At 22.7% G+C, this 23,911-nt stretch overlaps 1 long non-coding RNA gene across 1 annotated transcript in view; it reads right to left on the reverse strand.

Annotated features, from left to right (window-relative positions):
- LOC129618746 (uncharacterized) overlaps window positions 1–23,911 on the reverse strand; it is a 101,145-nt gene that overhangs the window by 67,215 nt on the left and 10,019 nt on the right. Inside the window, exon 2 of the long non-coding RNA XR_008697827.1 lies at window positions 19,588–20,148. This is a non-coding gene — a long non-coding RNA (uncharacterized LOC129618746). The remainder of the gene's footprint in view (window positions 1–19,587; window positions 20,149–23,911) is intronic.

A 23,911-nucleotide genomic window follows, 5' to 3' on the forward strand; every position in this document is an offset into this window, starting at 1 on the left:
ATGAAATTTGTTGTGGCCTGTTTATTAACACCTACATATATCATTAGTACGGGTATCATTTACCATTCGAGAAAAAATTTTAATTCCAAAGTACTCATACAATTTAAGCTTCAATTAATGCCAAAAAATTCTGACAAATAATTTAAGCATAAAAAGAATAATTTCTACTTACTTAATAATAATTTTTTATTTTAGTTAGCCAGCTTTATCGTTTATTATGTTTTTATAAAATATTTTGCATATTGCATATTTTTAGGCTTTTTGTTTACATTCACATAATGAACTTAGAAGTACTTAGTAGTTAGTTAAATTTTCAAAAACTTTAAACTTTTTCATATTTCAGTTAAATTTAGAGAAGACATTTCGAATAAGTTTGCAGCCATACTGTTTTTTAGTCGTTATAAACGACGACTTTTCATTATCGACAGATGCAATATGCTTCTTATGACGACTAAAATACGAGTAGTAAAATTTTTTATCAATTTATTTCCTCTACTTATCTTTATTTTTATCAATTTGCCACCTGCAATTTATTTAGACAAAACAATGTACAACTTCATATTTTCAAAAATTCTTTCTTGTTTATAAGTAAGTACTTAAATTCAATTCAATCAATTTTGCTTCAAATACCAAATCTATTGACGAAAATGGACAATCAAAACTAATAATAAATATTTCTATTGAAAATTTGACAACAAAGTTGTAAATTTTGAGTAAAGTAATAGAAATTAAAAAGCATAACAAAATTATAAATCGGAAAAAAATAAAATTAAAAAAAAATTTACCACCATGTTTTAAAATTTAAATGCGTGTATAATTTTTCTTAAATTAAATTATAAATTTCAAATAAAAATGTTGACAGGATCAATAATTGTCGAACAGGTTTTATTTTTTTTTTTTTTTTCAAATAATCCAATATATTTAGGTAATTTCCATACAAATTCATAAAAACCAAAAAAAAAATTAAATAAATATTGAATTAAAATTGTTTTTTTTTTTAAATTTTTTTTTCTTTTACATACAATTACACATATGTTAGTACAAACTTTAAAAAAATAACAAAAAATTATCATTTAAATTGCATTTACAATGACATTTAATTGCATTTAATATACACATGGTTACTTTCAATAAACACAAACACTGAAACAAGAAAAAAAAGCTTAAAAACCAAACAAAATCAGAAAAATTTGCATTACTTTGACATTTATAGCAAATAAATAGTAAGAGTTATTATTATTGTTGAAAATAACAGTAATGTTTTTTAATTTGAAAACTAGTTTTGTGTCGTTGTCGTTTTGTAGTAAGCATGCATACAGTTTTTATTTGCACACTTTTAATTTATTACATTTATGAATTTAATTATGACAGATAGGTGTCGAACATTTATAAAATAAAAATAAATAAAAATTTAATTAATTTATTTATTATTTAATTTTATAATTATATTTAAATAAAATGTTCGAATAATTAATTTCTTGATTTATAGATTGAAAAATTATTGCAAATGTTATTTTATTTGATACTAAATTTATATAACTATGTTCCGGAATTTTAATATATAGGATGATTTAGCATTAATTTAAGATACCATCGGGTAGAAAGTCGAAAATGAATAGAATTTTTGCTCGAACCATAGTATCAATGGTCATAGTATCTGACCATTGGTGCAGTGGTTATGGCACCGGCCCTTTAACCGAAGGGTTTCGGGTTCAAACCCCGGTCAGGTCACTATAAAAATTATATTCAATATTATATAACTTAATATGCAATACTAATAAATATTATACAAGTAATTTTCAAAATATTCATAATATTCGATACTAAAGACTAAGAAAAATAAACAGTAAATATTAATAACCTCAAATAATTTATATAAATAAAACTACAGCAGGCCTACCTAGTTAACTCTCTATGACTATAGAAACTAGGGCATGATAGATATCATGCACTAGCCCTATACTCCTTATAGGAGTGAAGAAGCATAAAAAAAAAAAAAAAAATGTTCCGGAATTTTAATATATAGGATGATTTAGCACTAATTTAAGATACCATCGGGTAGAAAGTCGAAAATGAATAGAATTTTTGCTCGGACCATAGTACTCGTATCAATGGTCATAGTATCTGACTATTGGTGCAGTGGTTATGGCACCGGCCCTTTAACCGAAGGGTTTCGGGTTCAAACCCCGGTCAGGTCAATATAAAAATTATATTCAATATTATATAACTTAATATGCAATACTAATAAATATTATACAAGTAATTTTCAAAATATTCATAATATTCGATACTAAAGACTAAGAAAAATAAACAGTAAATATTAATAACCTCAAATAATTTATATAAATAAAACTACAGCAGGCCTACCTAGTTAACTCTCTATGACTATAGAAACTAGGGCATGATAGATATCATGCACTAGCCCTATACTCCTTATAGGAGTGAAGAAGGATAAAAAAAAAAAAATGTTCCGCAATTTTAATATATAGGATGATTTAGCACTAATTTAAGATACCATCGGGTAGAAAGTCGAAAATGAATAGAATTTTTGCTCGGACCATAGTATCAAATCGAAACCGTTTCCAAGCTAGAGAGGGTTTTAAGAGAATTGGGCGAAATTTTAATATACCAAAGTTTTTTCGCTTATAACTTCCGCTCCAAAATAGATAAAAGCTTCAAACAAACAGTTTTTGAAAGGGTTCTTAGAGGGCTTATAAATTTCATGTATTTACATTTTGAATAAATAACAAGAATTCTTTTGTAAATTGTATACTTCATCTGTTAAAACAAATGTGATAAAAGTAAAATATATAATATAATTTATTAACAAGAACCATTCTATGAAAAATAAGTAAGTATTATATAAAAGTTTAAGTTACTAGAATATATGGTAATATAATTAATATATTAATTGATTTGACATAAATTTAATTTTGTCGAAAATTTTTAAAATACAAATTTTTCATTCAGTATTTTCATTATATTTCTTTGCTTACAAACCAAAAATAGATTCAATTGAATTCAAAATTTAAAACTGTTATACAAATAAAAGCTCGAAATTAAACCTTTACTTTAAATTTTCTCTTAATATTTAATTTAAAAATTAATCAATTTCAACTGCTAATTGGTTTCTATGCTATTATAGGCTAACAAAAATTAAGTGTTGATTGGAATCATTGACATGATCATACTTCGATCATTGACAGGCGTTTATATATTTTATATTCAAAAATTTGCGGTATTTTAAGTACATTTATTTTTAGTATGCATATATACATTGATCTATACATAAAATCTGCGTATAGGTAAAATATGCATAAAATTAATAATAAAATTTAAGAATTTTATAACAGTTAAGAATTTTTATAACAAAATATTTAATTACTCTTGTTAAGTACTCGTATAAGTTAATTTTTTAAATATAATAAAAATTATATTGTAATTTTTTTTTTGTTTTTTTTTGAAAAAATGAGAAAAACACTAAAATACTGTTATAATTTTCTCTTTATATGAACCAACATTTGTTAATAAATTAAAATACATGAGTATAAGAATGGTTATAATATAAATTGAGAACGCTTTAATGTTAATGATAATAAGGAAAAAATATCGCATGATCATCAATATATTTTTTCACTGCAATTCCTATTATACTATATTAGGTGTTACAATAACAGGCATAAATTCTCTTACAAAAATAAAATTTGCATTTAAATTAATTTTGATTCTATAATTACTTAGTATATATACTTATATTGTATAGCAATAATAACATTCTATATAATATAATTAACATAAATGTTAAAAGTTATACGAAAACATTCTTAAAAACCTGTTAGTTTTACTTGTTGTATAACGTAATATGATAATGATGTGACAATAAAGAAGAATGAAATTTTCTATATATTGAATGAAGAAAAATCTACAGTTTTAAATAAATTAAATTGCAAATGCATTAATATAAAGGTACTATAATGTAGTGTTTTAAATGCACACAAGAATATAATCAAAATGTTAATATACTCTTAATTATAAGGTTATATACATATACGATTTAAAAACTGTTATAATGAGAGTATAATATAAAGAGTTGAATTTTAATTTAATTATAATTAATTCATTTAATTTGAAAAGAAATTCTGTAATGTAAATTTTATCTCTTATAAGAATTGATAAGCAATTATTACAAATTTGGAATTATGTAAGCATAAGTATAATTTTTATGATGTTATTTTTGAATAATTCTATGTGAAATTAAAATCCAGCAATTATTATTATTGGACAATTATTACACTGAATAATTGTTTCATTACTACCCAATATTACTAGCATATATAATAAAAACCCAAATAAGGTAGTTTCTTAATCAAAATTGCCTTAATTATAAAATGCAATAAGTTATAAAAATAACAAGTCTTGTAAGCATATTGATTGAGGTAAATTAGTATAAAATTTTGTTATTAATTTTAATTCACTAAATAATGATTGTGAAAATTAGTTTATAAAAACCTAAGATGAAAAAATATATTTTATCTTAATTATCATTATATATATACAGGGTGATTCGCTAATGAGTACAATATTATATATCACCGTTTAGGGCAATTTTTAAAAATGTTTAAAAATTTTTGGTTGGAACTAGGTGTGAAATCTTAACTATTTCCGAAATACTGGAATTTTAACAAATTTTCATAAAATTTCTGCTTTTTCAGATTTTCTCGTTTTGTTTATAACTGTCCTCCACTTTTTTCTCTTTAAATTCCCAATAATTATTTTTGAAAGGGCTAGAAGAAAAGCACATGAAATCAACTAATTACTTAATTTTGTATATTTTGAAATTTCGGAATAAATACCAAGCATTCTAATTTTGGAAAAAATCAAATATTTCCTTTTTTTATAATGCTTCTTCTAACCCGATAATTTCGTATGAAATTTTGGGAAATTTTAAAACTTGGAGAATTTTGTTCAATTTCTTAATTTAATCAGCATACAAGTTCAAAAATTCAAGTATAAAATAAATTTTAATAATTTCCTAGACTTGATTTTTAACCTTATTTTTATTATTAAATTATACTACTTGTATACGTGAAAAAATGCCTCCTAAAATAATCTGTTCAAATAATCTTATTACTTATTAGTACTTAGTAAGCTCAAAATATTTAAGTGTTTAATTAATTATAAAACTATTTTGATGATATTTAATTATAAATATCCTTGAACCTCTTTACGTTGATAACATTATTTTGTATAAGAAATTTAGAAAAATGAATTGTTTGATATGAATATTTTGTTTTCCTCGTTTTTTTTTATAAAAAAATAAAATTTATTAAATTTGTTGGTTTATTTTTAATTTTAATAACTATCATATACTTGACTGGAGCGATTAAATTTAAGTTCATTCAATTTGATTTAATAACAACAGACTACAAGATTTTAAAAATTAATATTTTTTGTATAGAATATTTTATAACGTAGTATTAAGTAGTAATTATAAATTTTACAATAATAATTAATAATAGTACTCATAAACACTAATTAGTAAGAACTACAAGAATATGATAATCATATTCAAATTAGTGCAAATCCTATAAGGTTATAGTGTTATAGTGCAAATCCTATAACAAACAGTTATAGTGCAAATTCTGCGCAGATTTCGAAAACAACGAATATGCTAATGAGAGTATTAGCTCTCCTCATTTGTTGAAGAGAGTTGAAAATCAGATCTTTTCATTTGTTGTAAATATGTTATTGAAATTTAATTCTACAATAGCTAAATTCTTGGCGAAATCCTATGAGGTTTTCAATATTGTAACAAAATAAAAACCCGAAACTAATCCAACACTAATTGCAAATAAATCAAAATTTTCTCTAGTTTCTTTAATCAACCATTTTGATAATATATGTAATGAAAGAAGCGCCACCTTACATATTTTTGTCTATACACTGTGATCCATTTATTGTTATATATTTATAATTGAATCAAAATCAAAATTATTCTCAAGTTATATTGTAATCTTTTAAAATTTTATCAATTAAATTGCATTTCTATATTTTAATTATAATTATTTATTAGCTTTCATACAAAGTATTATACAATTAAAAAAAAAAATTAATTTTATAATGCATGTATGTACTTAAGTACTTACTTGTATTTTTATTGCATTCTTCTCGAGACTAAATAAATTTATTTAGAATTTATTATATATGTATATTTGTTTTGACGTTTAAATGGAGTCAGCGCCATTTATTTGTTATCATATTAAATAATATTCTTATACATATAAAAAATGAATGGGGAAAATATTTATTTTATGAGTGTATTAACCACTTAAACATTTAAAATAGAAATGGGGAAATGAGAAAAAAACTCTTTGATTCTATAAAATCTTTTTTGAAAATATTCCAAAATTAAGTTATAATATTTTTTATTTTCACTATCATTAAAAATCCCCAAAGTATAATGACCGATTGCAATGAAAAGCCATTTACCCATTAAAAGGGCATACTTTAATGGAAATGCACTTTTATTGTCTAAATCTTTATCTAAGTATATTTATTGTTAAAATTAAAGTTTCTTTATTCTTAAGTGTTTAAAATTTAATTTAAAAAATTTTTTTTTGTATTTTTATTTCACTTGTGTTCTAAAGATAGGGGGAAGTTCATTATTCTTTTAATAAGAAATGTTTTTTATTACATAATATTTTCTTTAATTTTTTGAAAGCGTTGCTGCATTCTCATCAATTTCGAGTTTGTTGAAAAAAAAAAATTCTATTAAAAATTATTCTTAAAACCAATTCGATAGTCATGTCACATTAAGAATTACCATTTTACAGCTATTTGCCTCCATATACTTAAATATAATTTCTCTACCAGCATTTTATGTTAAATTTTTTTTTTCTCTCTCTAAATGCCTTTCGATTTCATTAAGTCACTTAAAACATAAATACAAAATTGCGTTACGATGTCAAAAAACTATGCGTAAAAGCTGAAATATTCTAAATGATTTGGTTTTAATGCTTAGAAATTTTATGCAGACTACACACTGATACACACTGATTTACTTATATATATCTTTCTTTTATTTTGTACATACATACATACATATATCTACATTGAAATTAATCCATTGACATAGGGCGTCCTTATCTGGGTCAATAAAAATTTATTCTTTTTAGATATGAAAGACAAAAACCAAAGAAGAAAAATAAAATGAAAAGAAAAAAGAAAGAGAGAGAAAGAGCGGAAAAAAATGCATTTTTTTTAAATGATTTATTATAGCGGTTGTTCCGTTTTGTTTATTCGTTAGGAAGGGTAGTGAAATGAAATTGGTTCCCTGATACTTAATTCTAATTAAGTATAGTTTTTGTGCAAGAAAATGAAAGTGTGGAATTGTGGTTAAAAATTAAAAATTAAGGTTGTCGACTTTAAGGTGATCCATATGATATTTCTATAAAGCCGTAAAGTATACATCATACGTGAGTGGGGAATAAATCATTATGCGGCGTAACCAAGTTGACTGAAAACTTGAATAAATACGTTTACAAAAGTAAAATAGTTTAATTTTGCCTTTGGAAATAACAAGTTTATTAATCAAATATTAAATAAAAATTTGCATATTTTAAGGCTCAATATGGTAAAGTATTTTACAATTTTTAGCATTTTAATGTTATTAACAAACATGAAAATTACTAAATTTTAAATTAAATTCATTTTCACAAAATTCTAATAAATCGAATTTATAAGCTGATTCTATTCTTGTACGAGCTCGTTCATCTAAAAATCGACTTAATCAAATTTTTTCTTCCTCCTTAGTTTCATTAGTTTCCTCTATGTTTTTGTTCTACGTAAAGTCATACAAGTATTTCTTTTTTTCCTCTTTCTCTTTTGTGTTTTACTTACTCATTTTATTCCTACTTACACAAAATACTTTCTGTGTTCTTATTAACATAATCATGCCTATGTGCAGACATAAACTGTTATGTATAGTTAAATACGTATGTTCACATAAGAAGCATATTTATATATATTTTTCAATTTACTTGCAAACACACGTATAACCATTAAGCTTATTTTTTAATAGATTCAATTTCATTTTAAAAATATTTTATTAATGTGCATTCAGTCCATTTGCAACCAACGCAAAATGAGTTGACATTTTTTTTTCTTCTTTTCAATATAAGTAAAATATGTGTAAAATACTAAAATTTATCAAATAACTAAATGAAAATTTATTTTAAGAAGCATAAAATCAGAAATAGTGAAAAAAAAATTTTTTTGAACTAATTAAATTGTAATAAGATAAAATTCGATGATCTCAAATTATCCAATTCAATGATTGAATCAATTAATTCATTGAATCTATTTATAAAAAATACCATATATATATATATATATATATTACAAATATATATATATTTTGTATGCATACGAGTATATGTATGCTTACATAAATTAAATATTGAATTTGTTCTACATATAAACTCCTTTAATATTGGCTCCAATAAATTTTTTTATAAAAGAGAGTCGTGTTTATATGTGGCTATATTGTTTGTATTTTATATGTACTCTTCCATATGCTATATATACTTTGTCTATATATAGGATTATATCTAAGAGAGGTAATTTGAATTGATGACATTGATAGCCTTTATGAATTGTGAATTAATTATTATAATAAATTCATTGACTTTTCACTTTTTTTTTCTGTTATTGTACCCGATATTTTTTTTTAATTTTCTAAAACCTATACTTATTTGAATATATTGGATTCTTATTTAAAAATAAAATAATTCATTTAACATAATATATACATTATATACATAGACATAAATATAATACATGTATATGTATGTAAAGAACAGTTCAATTTTTAAATAACAATTAAGTAGATATATAGAAATAAATTATAGAAAAAATAGATAAAATGAAAAGAAATAGAATATAAGTAGTGGATGGGTGGAGATTATAATGATTGGGTCATGACCTATATTTTGGGATGAAATCACATAATTAGTATTAGTATGGTATAAAATATGTTGCATATATCTGATCTCTACAGTAAATATATATGCTGCTAGAAAATAGATATATGGTTTCGGTTTTTTTCTTTTGGATTTTGTACAGTTTGTTTTCTTTGAAATTTATATTTTTATGTTCCCGTTACAAATTCTACAGCGGTCAAAAGAAAATACATATTGCATTCATTAAGTAAGTAAATATACACATGAATTTAGAGCAGCACATAAATGTTCGTTGATATATTTAAAAATGTTTTCTTTTTGCATACTTTTAGGAAGTAAAACCACTATTATAAGAGAAAATTTAACAAAATTATAAAATTACGCAGGACAATTTATTAAAACAAGAATTATGCTTAACTAACTTTCTTAATAATAAGAGATTAAACCCGTTGCTTTCTAACTTTTATAAGAAATTGAATATTTTTGAAAGAAATTGTCGAAAATTTAAACTTTAATAGTTTTAACAAGCTACAACTAAACAAATTAATATTTTTTCGCGTCTATGAAATTAATTATGACTCTTATATAATGTTATCTGAAATTCACATGCTTAGAACTTTTAGAAAATATAGCATTGAAACGAAGACGAGTATTTGTGAACGAATACGTAGACGGACGCTTTAACAAAGAAAAATTTTTTTCCAATTATTTTTGGCGATTTATTAAAGATTAATTTTATATTAAAAAAAAATTTGAAAATTTTTCTCAAATTACCAAAATTATTTGTTTTACAAAATGTAAAATATTTGTGTCAACATAAGCATCCGGTATGAAAGTGTTGTGTAAGCGCATGTACGTATAATTACAAAAATATTCAAATTTATAATCATCTCACCCTCAAATATATTTGAACATGGTTAATTCTTCCAAGTATTACTAATTCGGTAATAAAAAGAAAATTAAAATTACAAATATAAAATATTAATTGATTGGGAAAATTACAAATTTTAATGGTGACTTGCTTTTCATTTTTTTTAATTAAGTAAAAATTATTTTAATTGACGCTTATTAATGATGCCATTTAAGGAAATATGAACATTAATTAAGTAAGCAAGTAAATTTATAATCTAATAAATTTAATAACAAATGTAAAAGTATTTAAAAAATTTTCATTTTCTTTAATATTTAAGAATTATGACATCAGTTTTATGGTCATACACAATAGCATTATAACAGATTTTTTTTTGGACAATAAGTATATTAAAAATATTACAACGTTAAATTACTTTTACTTTGTCGATTAAAGAAAAATAATATCAACAAAATAAAATAAGGGCAGTGACAATTTTGCACACCCTCTATATTTGGATATATGTAGATGAATTGACATGCAATAGAAAAATTTAAATTTTTTATTTTGCCTTTAATTTTAATTATGTAGTACTAACATTATTTCGATATACCCAAATTGAAAATAATGATAAATTTCACACATTCACTTACTTAAATATAGGTTCACTAAATAAGTAAGTATACGAAAAAGTATGTGTAATAAAATATTTTTTTAGTAATTTTTAATTGACATAATTGGGTTTGGAAATGGTGTAATCGAGATAGCAAGGACAATTGATTTTTTGTTAAATAATTATATAAAATGCAATAAAATTTTAAATAAATGCTTAATATTAAATTTTTATTATAAATAGATAAGTAAGTACTTATACTTAATTTTTAGTAAAAAGCATAAGTAACTAGTAAAAATACTTAAGCAAATAGTTTATTATTAAAATTCTTCTAGAATAAATGGGTGTTTTCTCAAAGTTTTTAGCATAGAAGGCATATTTTTTATGCATACATATGTATCCAAGTACATGTTAGGTATGTATGTGGTCATATATTAAGATTTATTTGTGTATTATAAATAATAACAAATTGGGTGACAGTACATCAGATAATAAAATTATTAATATTTACCAAATATTTATTATACTCGTATGATGGGATACATTTGTTAATAATGCTAAATACGATTTACAAATTATTATTTAAGAGAATTTCATATAGGAAAATTTAATTATATAGCAGATTTAATATAGTAAATTACTGGGAATCAAAAAAAGGAAATATTAAGAAAAATGTACTTAATGCCTAATATGAATATTTTACCAAAAATATATTAAAATTTAAAATAAATTTCTTGAAAAGACAAAATGTATTAAGTAAGTATTAATCTATTTATAATTTAATGTGTACCCCGCAATATAACAATTTATCTACTCACAAGACTATACACTATTCAGTTAGATTTTCATTTATAAAAAAAACTTAAGTACTTAATGTCAAATGTTCAATAATAAAAAATTAAGTAAGTACTGGAAATTTCTCAAATTATTATAACAATATTAATAATTACTACAAAAAAATTTAAGAAGATAAAACAAAGGTGTGATTAGTCGCCCATTTTCATGATAATATGAGTACTTACATATATTCGTAAGCAGACACAGTTTTAAAATAACATCAATTTTAAAAATATTTTTAATACAATTAAAAATAAAAGAAATTAATTTAAACTTAATGTTATAAATTAATCAGAAATTCTACACCTAAAAATTCAATTTACTTTTAATTACAAGCATTTTGATTTAGACTTCGACATATGAGACAATGAGACAACAAAATGAGAAATTTTAACTGATTTTTCTTTTTTTTTTACTTCTCTTATTCATACAAAACTCATAAAATAGGTGGCAATTTTCGCAAACTATCATATGTATATGCACATGTATGTATACACCTTAAAGAATTTTAAATATTAAGATATTTATGTATGTATAAGCAAGATCTAATATGAATACATGTCTACGTACCTTACTTAGGTTTCAATAATATTTACAAATTTAAAAAAAAAAATTTCTGTTTTATTATCAACAGTAGTATGATTACATAATCATTATTATGTCATGTCTGTCTCCAGCTTCTCTTGTATATATATGTGCACATTAAGATTACTTATGTTATAAGATTACTTATGTTTTTCTATACCTTACCTATATCTAAATAGTTAACTAAAATTTTTTTTGTTTCTTATAAATTCTGGCTGCAACTCTAAATATACAAATATACGTAAAAAAAACTGTATGTATAATTGTGTATTTATGCCATATTAATACCGAAATTACTGAATATTATATAGGTGTATGCTTAGACTGGTAAGTATATGGATACGTGAATGTACATAATCCTTTTATTATAAATTTTATACATAAGTATACCAAAATATTTAGACGTACTTTTACATTAAGTATAAGTTTATAATAATATATTAAATAACTTTTAGGTCGAATGTCAAACACACAGAATCAACAAGAAAATGATAGTAACAAATAAAACAGCATTAAAAATAAAAGAAAAAATAGGAATAAAAGGCATAAGATTTTAAAAATCTTATAAAAAAAAAAAATCGGTAACAAAATCTCAATTCAACAAACAATACAAAAACACTCTTGTAATACAATTTAATTTTTCTTTACCTACAAACGCAACATATTCACATGTACTCATACAATTCATATGCGAGCACATACATACATCTATATGTATATACTTACATTCTACAATATAATTTATATTTCTACACATTCTCCACGTAAAATTGCAAATGTTAAACAGAGTGTCAAATCGAAAAAATTAAATTACAAAACAACAATAATAAAAACTAAAAAATAAGCAAAAAAAATTGAGTGAAAAAATTCCAATTTTTTTTTTTCTGTGTAATGTCATTTTTAATATTTGCGATAAATGAGAGTACAAACAAACATACTGTGAACTTATGCATATAAGTTGAGGGCTTTTTATTTTCACATTTTGTTATTAACAATCAAACTGAAATTATCCAATATTTGTATGTATATTTGTATATATACCAATGTCGTGCTTATATATGTTAAATTAGTAAATGCCTATACATATTCATGAATGTATATTTGTAAAATTGCATATACCAAATCGACCGAATGTTGAATTTAAACCTAACAAGTAGCTGCCTTTATAAATTATCTCGGTTTGTTGCACTGTCAAGTTTAGATGACATTTAATGCTCGATTTTCATTTCAATTCGTTTTTCTTTTTCTCTGACGTTTTCTTTTTTGTTCATTATTGCATGCCTTGGTCTCTTTTTTTTTTTTTCTCTTCTTACTTTGTCCTAGTATTTTGTACAATATGAATTTTTTGTTGATTGTACTGTGCATAGGCAATTGCCATGTACATATATAAATATTTATGTGGGTTATTTTTGTCTCATTTTAGCAATAAATTGGATCTATTTTATATGTATAAAAAAAATAAAATTAAAAATGTAGAAATTAATGTTGTACATTGTTCATGCTTGGATTACATACGAAAATACACGTATAATCGGAGCATATATTATGATTGTTATAGCTGCTCTAGTGATTATTAATTTGTGCCAATATTTTTAATAAAATTTCTGTGTTTTTTTTGAAAAAAATGAATAGAAAAAAATATATTGAACTAAAATGAACTTATACAAATGACTTAACATAATTATAAAGTTGATTATGTGTTTCAAATAAGTGTGACAATATTTTCAAAAAAAAAAAAAAACTGAGAAGTTTAAATGATGTCAAATATACTCAATACTTAATGTTTTGCCGTAAAATAAGGTGCCAGTAAATTAACTGTGATTTATGGTACTAGAATTTTTAAAAAGTTGAATGGTGCAACAAAAATATGTTTTCTATTTAAGGTTTTGTACAGAAAATTTTGATTATATATTTAACAATTTTAATTGATATGTTCACCAAAAAATTTTAGCTTTGTTATAGAATTGACTTGAAAAACAAAGGTTAGAGGTGTTATTTATAAAAATAATAAATAAATTAATTAAATTTTAATTTAAATTAAAACAAAATATAATCATTATGAAATTGTTAAAGTAATATTCCTCAAATTTAATGGTATGCTGTGTGAATAGCAAAGTATTTGTTAGAGACAACAGTGGTCAAACATTGCATTGTGTCAAACAAAACATTTTAGTTAAATACAAAAAATTAAAAAATACTTAAGTAATTTTTGATAACAAATTTTAAAATTAAATAGCACCAGAACTTTTTAATAACGCTTGCAACTGCATTTATATATTGTAAGTAGTTGGAACTCACAAAAGTGAAGTAATCAAAATAAATGTCTATAACATTTCGTTGCATTTTGTGAGAGACACTTGCGTATGCAATACGAAAAACATTCTTCTTGGTTGTAAATGACATTACAAACGATTCAATGACATTACTCTCATCTCTTATTTTGTAAATGACATTTATTCATGCTCATTTGTTCATATACCGGTGAGTAAAAGAGTGAAACATAGAAAAATTTGCAATAAGTATTGCATTTCAATAAATATTTATGACTTAATTATAATTTTAATTCAATTATTGATGTTTTGATTTTGAGTACAAACAAGTACCTGTAGATAATTAAGTGCTTATATAAAATTGCTTATTAATATTTTTGTTCGTTATCTTTCGTATATACCAAGTATATTCGCTTTATTTTATGACTAAGTAAAAAAAATTCAATAAGCACACTCAATTCGTTATTTTCTCTTTAATGTCTTTTTTTTTAAAAAAACAAAAGGGTGTGCTGTAAACATTAATTGACATTTTTTTTTAAATCTACATGCTCTTTTTGAGAACAAAAAATTTTTTTTTTAAATATAACTATTTATTTGTTTCATTAATCTACACAATTTTCATATACATATTCATATACATATGAACAATTATTATAGTCGGCATTGCCATACTTATAGATATGTCAAATTCCAAACATATCTGATTCCAGACTATTTTTACAAATATTATTTTGTTCTATTTTATTGTAAACTAGTGCAAGTTAATATAATTCTCTATATAATCTACCTAAATAAGTATATGTGAGTATGTTTTGTATACTATTGGTTGTATAATGTATGTAAGTAATTGAATTGATTCAGGGGTCCTTGGAGTTTTTAAAACAAATTATGTTTTAAAATTGACGTTGAACATTGCGCAACAAACTTATTTGCTATTTGTTAAAATATCTATATGTTTAAGTAAATAAATAAGAATAAAACACAAGCTGCATGCGCATATTGTGTAGACTTTCTGTATATATATATATATACCAAAGTGGTATACATTTATTTCAAAGAGCTCATTGAATAAAAACTTATACCTAGATACATGTAGTTCTGCACTTAATTATAGAAATATAAATAAGATGATGACGATGATTGCAAATGTTAATAAAAATTGGTTGGTGGCGGTGGCGGTACTGGCGGTTTTTTTTTATACACACTAAGTATTAAGTATGATTATTTTGTACTTTTTGTTTTACCTATGTATTAAAGAATAAAGATATCAAAAATGCAAAAATGTTATTTGCAAAAAATAAAACAGCAAAAAAAAAAGGAAAAAAACGAATATCTTGCCTTATATTTTAATTTATGTTATTATTTTGCATAGGTTGACATTTAGCGTGGGATAAATTAGTAGACTTGAAATTAAAGTTTATACCAGCGTAAAAAAAATAAAATTTAGAGCAAATGTTTTTAAGAATCAATAAAAATAAGTAAAATGAATTGCATAGAAATGTTAAAATTTTATACATACTTACATAAACAGGGTGATTCAGCAACAAGTTAAGAGTAATATATCATCGGGTAGACTGTCGTATATGAGTAAAATTTTTGTTCGACATATAGTGTCGAATTCGTAAATTGTAAAATTGTCGTAACACAAAAAGTAAAAGATGAGGAAAATCGTAATTTTCCTAAAGTTCGAATGCTTGTATTACCGAAAAAAACATGTAAAATGAAATAATGCGCCTTCTAATAGCCCTTTAAAATACTGTTTTTGGAACAAAAGTTATAAGGAAAAAAACTTGATTTGTTAAATGTTGTGTCGATATGTTAGAATTTCGGCAAATTTTCCTAAAATTCCTGTAGCTCCGAATTCATTCCGATTTGACACTATGTTCCGATGGTAGATGGCTCCTAACTTGTTGCTGAATCACCCTGTATACTACATAAAATTATAAATTAATATGTAAATTTTATTATAGTACACGTTGCATACATCTATAAGTGGGTACTGGCAGGATTATAGACAATTTAATTTAGTTTAAATAGGAAGAGATTTTTAGTTTTCTTGTTAGATGGTGTAAAAATTGAAAAACTTTACCATAAATATATTATTCTTTAGCAAGTAAAATAATCAAAAAGTGTCGGAAAATTAACAAAACATAGAAATAATTTTGCGTTTTATTTCATACTTACATGTGTAGCAAAAAAAAAATATATTAGGTTGGTGCATATTGTAAGAGAATAGTGGGTGGAAATGGTATTTTTTTTTTGTTTTTATATTATTGAGTTGTTCCATATGTAAGTATTTTTGCCGCATGTGCATAATACTTAACGTACGATTGTGTATAGAAGAAAATAATTTCTTTAGATATTTGACTAACAAATAATAATTATTACATCTATTTAAAAGCACCATTAAAAAAATATTTAAGACACCATAGTCTATAAAATGAAATTATTTGTAAATAAATTATATATGTAGTTAAATAATATAATTAATTTTATACTCAAATATAAATTATCACTTTAATTTAATTTACCATAAATACAGAATTTATTTTCTCTTTCATACGAATTTCATTTAGATTTTTTTGAAATTTGCAATTTAAATGTAATAAATTTCTTTAGTAAATTATTATTATTATAGAACAATTAATTATATATACTTATTTAATAAGAAATTGAAAATTATGAATTTAAGAATATAATATTTAAGAGATCAATATTACTTTTAAATACTAATGTCTTCCTCAATTTAGTTTTGTATAATAAAATTAATAGTAATCATAATATTAAAATAAAAATAAATAGCCAGTATTTTTCTTCTATATCTGTATATTTGTATGTACATATAATAATCGAATTTATTGAAATATTTATTTAATTTTATAAACCCTAGCAGAATTGAATTTTAAATTAAGAATTTTAAATTAAAAAAATAGTGAATAGTACAATATAAATAAAATTGTATAAACATTTGCCTACCACTACTTCCGTGAATTTTTATTTTAAATAAATTGCCAATAAATATTTAAGTTGTTTTTTTTTTTAAATTAAATTTAACAAAAATGTTTTTGAATTGATTTGCTTTTCTAAATATCAATAATTTCAATATAAATTAAATAATTTAAAAATAAATTTTAAAATAAATTTTAAATTCAATTTTACAGATTATTTACAAATAATGAAAAATTTTCAACAATTTCTAGAAGTAAATTTATTCTGAAAAAATATAATCCAATTTTTTTTCAATGTTGGCGCCTGAGCATGGTCCAATTGAAAATTTCAATAAATTTCAATAAATTTCTGCTGACAATGCAAATATTAACTTGTGTTATATTACAAATTTTACTTAATAAAATTATTGCAGTTTTGTTTTGAGTAAATTGCTTATCTTAATACTAAGTACAATATATTAAGTTGTAGATCTAAAATTTTATAATATACTTATGTTCTACATGCATTTAAGATTATTTAATACTTGCTTGCTTAAGGTTTACTTCATATTCAGCAATTTCAAAAATGATGAAATCTCTATTTTCAGAACTATTATAAAATTTTGTTAGCGAGTTCAAGGCAGTCACCTTTTCCATACATTTTAATATGTTGAAGCATATTTTTTTAGCATAATTTATGATTTATTGTTTAATTCATTTTTGGACTTTTAACATTAAAGATTAAGTATTTAAACATTTCTATATTATTTTTAAATACTTAAGTACTCAACTATATTTAAATATATGAATTTAGCTTTTAAATTTTAGTAACTATTTTTAGAATAAGTAATGAAAAATAATGAATATGACAATAATTTAGAGTAAACAATAAAGATTATCTCAAATTTTTATGCTTATTTCTATTTCGAACAAGAAAATTTCGTTTTTTGTTATAATTAACATTATTTATATGTGCATCTATATTTACGGAAACATGAAATCACTTGCGGTGTGTGTACGTTTTTTACATATATATATATATGAATACTTATATGATTTCTTTTGTGTGTTCCATTTGTAACTATAATAATAATTAATTAATTATTTTCAAAACAAAAATTACAATTAATTGTTATGTCGGAAATGAAGAATTTGACAATAGAATATATTTTGGTACCTTCTTAACAAAAAAAAAAAATGATCATCTCTTTCCTGATACTAGAATATTTTTTACCGAGACTGTGTAGTATTGAATTAAAAGATATCTATAAAGATAGGTAAGTATATATATACATATTAAATTCAAATACTCGGAAGTTTAATTAAGTACAACAACTTTTGTATTGAAAAGAACTCGTTATCCTTGGTATGAAATATATTTTTGCTACAATTATTTTGTTTCTGCTATAGTATTAAAATGATTGCTTTAGAAGAATGATTGAAAAGAAGAAGAATCATATAGCCGATGTCAATTTTAAGACGAACCGAAAATTTTTACAAAATGTCAATTTTACGATATATAGTGAATTAAACACACTTCTTTAATAGCATAAGTACCTCATATAAATTGAAGAAAGTTTAATCTTCTCATATAAAAATTTATATATGTGATTAATTTTACAGAACACTCATCAATGATTAATACATATTCCATTCGAAAATTATTATCATCATTTAAAATTCATAAGTATGTAAGTATGGCACATGGCATTATTCAAATACACAATCCTAGAAATTCTATTTTTAGACATAAGCATACAAGTAATCAAATGGCATATACAAGAGTAATCAAATACATCATTATCTTTTTAATAGGTTTACAAATCCATCTGCTCTTTTAGAAAAAAAATAAACTGTTAAATTTTTAATCAATGAAATATGAGAATTTTAAATTAATTTAAGAAGCCAACAACTGACTGCCAAATATTACAACTACTTAATGTAGATATTTATTTTCCTAAAACCATAGAATGGTGAATAATATTTTTTTGCCTTTTGATTGACCTAATTCAATGTTTTATTTTTTCTTTTAAAATTTTTTTCGAATTTTTTCTGTTTTTAAATATTGGTGGCAGATGTTTTTAGGTTTTAAACTACATATTTCTATAGTTTTTTTTTTTGCCTACATAACTCCTAGAAGGAGCATAAAGCTGATAACATGATCGTAGATATTTCAACCACAGTTTTGTGCGTAATTTCAGATTACCTAATTAGATGACTCTAGCCTGCTGTAGTTTTTTCTTTATATTGAATATTTAAAGTTACTACTATCTATCTAATCTAATAGGGATTTCTTGTATACTAATTTTTTTATTTTACAAGTATTGTATATTTAACTATAAACGGGGGTTCATATGCACATGTGTATATTAATTTATGAAATTTGTGTAATAGGCCTAATCTGAATTCAACTAATGCAGTGGAAATGCAATTCCTACAATTTCTTCAAAGATAGCAGCTATGCCGAATTTGCTTAAGAAATTTATAAAATTTAATTTTCTTTTTTTAACAATATTCAAATTAAATAAATATTTTTTCTTTTTACCTCTAAAACTGAATAAATCCGAGCATGTGATTAATCCACTTTAATTTGTAGGTATTCACAAACAACACACATACAAATTGTATTTAAAATTTTTTAAAATTTTTATTTATTTATTCTTTTTAATATTCTTAATGTCCACTTAAATACCTTTTTATTATTATTTTGGTGTTATTTTAAAAGAATAAAAACAAAAAATCACTGAAATTTCTTCCTTTTTTTTTAAATTTATATTTTCTATTTTTGAATATTTTTTTGTTAATTTTATATTTTATATATACACACTACTTGTACATATATATATATATATTTGTTTTAAATAAGTATTTAAATATTCTCAAATTTTTATTTTCTTGGGCTATTTGAAAATAAAAGAAGAAAACAATACTATATTTTGTTGCTGATTCACACAATGCAACGTTGCAATATTCACTTTTATTTTATTATTATTATTTTTTATTTCTTTATTATTGTTGTTGCTTTTGTTTCTGTTGCTTTTATTTTATGATATTTTATTATTATTGTTGTTTTTGTTGCATTCTGATTATTGTGTTATTCTTTATTCTTAAAAAAAACAAGAAAAAATCATCATCATTATCATTATCGTCATATCATTCACTCTTCTTTTAAAAGATAGTGTGTTCTTATTGTTGTGGCCGTTCATGTATAGTAAAAAGAAGTGTGCAAAGAAAAGAAAATGAATTTTTTTCCCTTTACACACAAAAATAAAAGTGTGTACAACAAATACAGAAATGTTTTGAAGAGATAAAAATAATCAAGAGTAAAAAAAATAAAAAATAAAATCAAAAATTAAAAAAAAAAATAAAGTATTTTTATAAATTGAGAAGAACTGTTCTTTTTCTAACGCACACACCTTACCAATCTAAAATAGAAGAACAAAAAAGAAAAAAAAAACTTTTTCAAGTATAATGAAAAGAGAAAGAAAATTATGAAATTTCTGAGAAATTTCTGATAATTTTTTTTTATTTTTGTTGCTTTTCGAATGTTTTCTTTTATGTTGTTTTGTAGTTTTCGGTTCCTGTCGATCTGCTATTTTAGAACAAATCACACTTATCATCCCAATAATTTTCAAGCCTTTTTAAACCATTTGCTTTTCATTTTTATTTTATACACATTTTTTTTTGTGGTATGTTCTAAATGCATACTCGATAGTCTCTCGGTACTGCCAAATCAAAAAAAAATCGTTTTTAGCTAAATTTTTTGGCAAATTTATTTTGTAAATTTTTTTGTTCGCCATTTAAAAATAACACTACAAATGGGATAAATAAAATATAATTCTTTATACCGTAAATACCGTAAATTTATAATTTGTACCGTAAATACCGTAAATTGTCAAAATTTTAAATGTATACGTACTTAGTTTTTCTTCACCCCTTTAAAGAGATAAGTTACCAGAGATAATATTAAAAATTTTCGTTAATTTTTATTAATTTTTTAAAAATATTTTAGAAAAATTAATCGGTAGCAAATTTTAATTTGGCAGTATTGTGAACAAGCATATTACACAACATACACAGGCTTTTTGTATTACAGGATTAAATACGAATACCGAATACTTAGTGCAATTGTTTTGATGCCTATAGGTGTATTGAAGTGATTTAATTCAATATAATGGCCTCACTTTGTATTAGTGTCTATTTTAGAATAATATACTTTTGTTAATTTTCCTTTTATACTTGCTTATTTATATAAATATTGTATATGTACATGTACTTACGTTATTTACTACATTACTATATTTATAATTCATCATTTAATCACATCACGATTTTTTCGATGAAAATTTTATTATTCTTTACACACAAAATTACACTAAAATTATTGTATAGTTACATGCTTTCTTACATACATATATTCTTATATAAATACAAACTGTAATAGACAATATACGTACATAGATGTAAATATAAAAGAAGTGAACAACAAAACTCTCAAGTACCAGAGGAATTTTGGAATAAAGAGCCTAAAAATATCAGAAAAGAAAATATCATTAAAATTAGTGTGGCTTTCTTAGTTATTTTTTATTGTTCTTGTTTTTTTTTTTATTCAACACACATACCTACTTAGAAGTGATGAACCTATTTTTAATAATTTTTTGTTCTTTTTTACTTATATGTACCTTCACTTATTTTTTCACCTTAATAATTTTAGTTCTCCTATTTTATTTTATGTATGAATAAATAGTCTTATATAACTATACTTAAACCAGAAACACAAATGCCTACACATAAGCAGCTATAAGAATAAGGTACTCTACTCACACTCTGTTTATTATTATTGTTGTTGTTAGTGTTGTGTTGGAAAAAGTGCAATAGAAAAATTTTATTTCATTTTATTTTCATTTTTTTTTTCTTTGTCTTTTTTTTATTATTTTTTGATATTTTAAGAATTAAATTTGAATATTTTATTTTCTTTTCCTAAAAATTTTTATTATTTCTCTCACGTTAACGTAAACAAAACAAAAGAAAGAGAAGAAGAAGAAAAATGAAAAAAGATGAAAATTCTTTTAAAGTACAAAAGAATTTTTTCTATCTGTCAATCAAGAGAAAAGGTGCGATTTTACAACATGAATTACAAATAAGATTTAAATTGAAGTAAAAAAAAAACAAAAATAAAAAATATTAACTATAAAGTCACCTAAACTAAAATACCGTTTTTGATGATCTAGGCTAGGGTACGAATTGCAAAAATTCCTTATCATAGGTAAAAGAATTTTTTTTGAATACTTTATTGATTGCAAGAAACTGTTCATAGTACTTGGTATTGTGTGAATTTTGTGACATATTAAGGTTCGCAAGCATTTTTGAAAAAATTATAGGTAGCAGAAAATTTTAAATTCAGAAAAGGTGGGTATTTGTAATAAATTTGCACTGGTCAACATGTTTAAAGTTTTATACTCCAGCTTATAGCTACAAACTTTATCTTAAGAAAGGGAAGAGCCTTATAGGAAAACGGGTATGAATTAAAATCTAATCATCCCGAAAATATCATATTGAAAATTTATCAAACATATTTAACTACAATTTGTTGATAATTTGATTGACATTCAACATAAATTACCATGCTTATGGTATGTATGTACCTACTTGTATAGTTAAATTTAAATACAATTACGTTTACTTATTAAAATTATAACTACTTATTTGTATTCAAAGTTTTAATCTTTAAGTACTTATTTATTTATATTCAATTCTGTTCTACATAAATAAGTAATTTATATTATTATTATTTGAGTATATTCTTATACAAATGAACAAAGTATGAACTTATTTACCATTCAATTTGCACTAGAACCATTCAATTTGCAAATGTATTCAAGAATATTGTAATAAGATAAGAATATTTTAGTACTCAATACGAGTATATACATAATTAATTATTTTGAGTGAAAAGGAATAAATAAGTATATAAGTAAGTATAACTAGAATTTGTATAACAAAAGAGTATTTTAGATTAAAAATTCATAAAGCATTTCTTACAGATAATTATGGATTTTTGTTTTTTAGTTGTGCATTAAAAAATATTTTATTTTAAAAAATTTCTCTTTTCTAAAAATAATATAAGTAGTATGAGTATTTTGTGTGTGTAAATATGAGTTTAAAAGGGGATACTACAGTTGACAGACTAATTTATATTAGAACATACTAAAATATTTATGCAGATTATTTAAGAAAATTATAATTATGTGCTAGTTTTAACAGTATTTTAATTCATAATCTTTATTATCTTTTGACAATTTGGTTATAAAATTCCAGATACCTACTTAAATTTAGAGCTTATAGCAATAATATAAACATGAGTAATAAATTACCCCATTAAGCACTAAATAATCAAATAAAATTTCAATGTCAAATGACCATTTATCACTTCCATTTCAATTTGCTTTAAAAAATTCTCTAATAATTCGTTATTTAAGTAATTGACCTAAAACTTATTGAAAATTGACATACAACTGATTGAATTTTAAACCGTATCTTGCATTATTTATGAAAAGATATATTAAAGTAAATAGTAACTATTGTTACTACTTATAAGTACAATATTATCAGTAAATATTATTGACTTAAATCTGTTATTACGCTTATTAAAGTCAAAAAGCCACTTGAAATAAAAAAAAATTTGTATAAATTTTAAAATGTTAAACTTACAAACATAAATATAGTTAATTATACCACTATTAAGTGGTAGAATTTTTTTTAAAAATAAAATAGTTGATGGCTTGTAATTAATGATTAATCAACATATTTAAGAAATATTTAACGCTTAATGTAAAAATCCACTATATAATTAAGTATACTCACTTAAA

The sequence above is a fragment of the Condylostylus longicornis genome, unplaced genomic scaffold (genome assembly GCF_029603195.1).
Source record: "Condylostylus longicornis isolate FDR11 unplaced genomic scaffold, ASM2960319v2 ptg000010l, whole genome shotgun sequence".
In the NCBI taxonomy this organism is placed as follows: Eukaryota; Metazoa; Arthropoda; class Insecta; order Diptera; family Dolichopodidae; genus Condylostylus; species Condylostylus longicornis.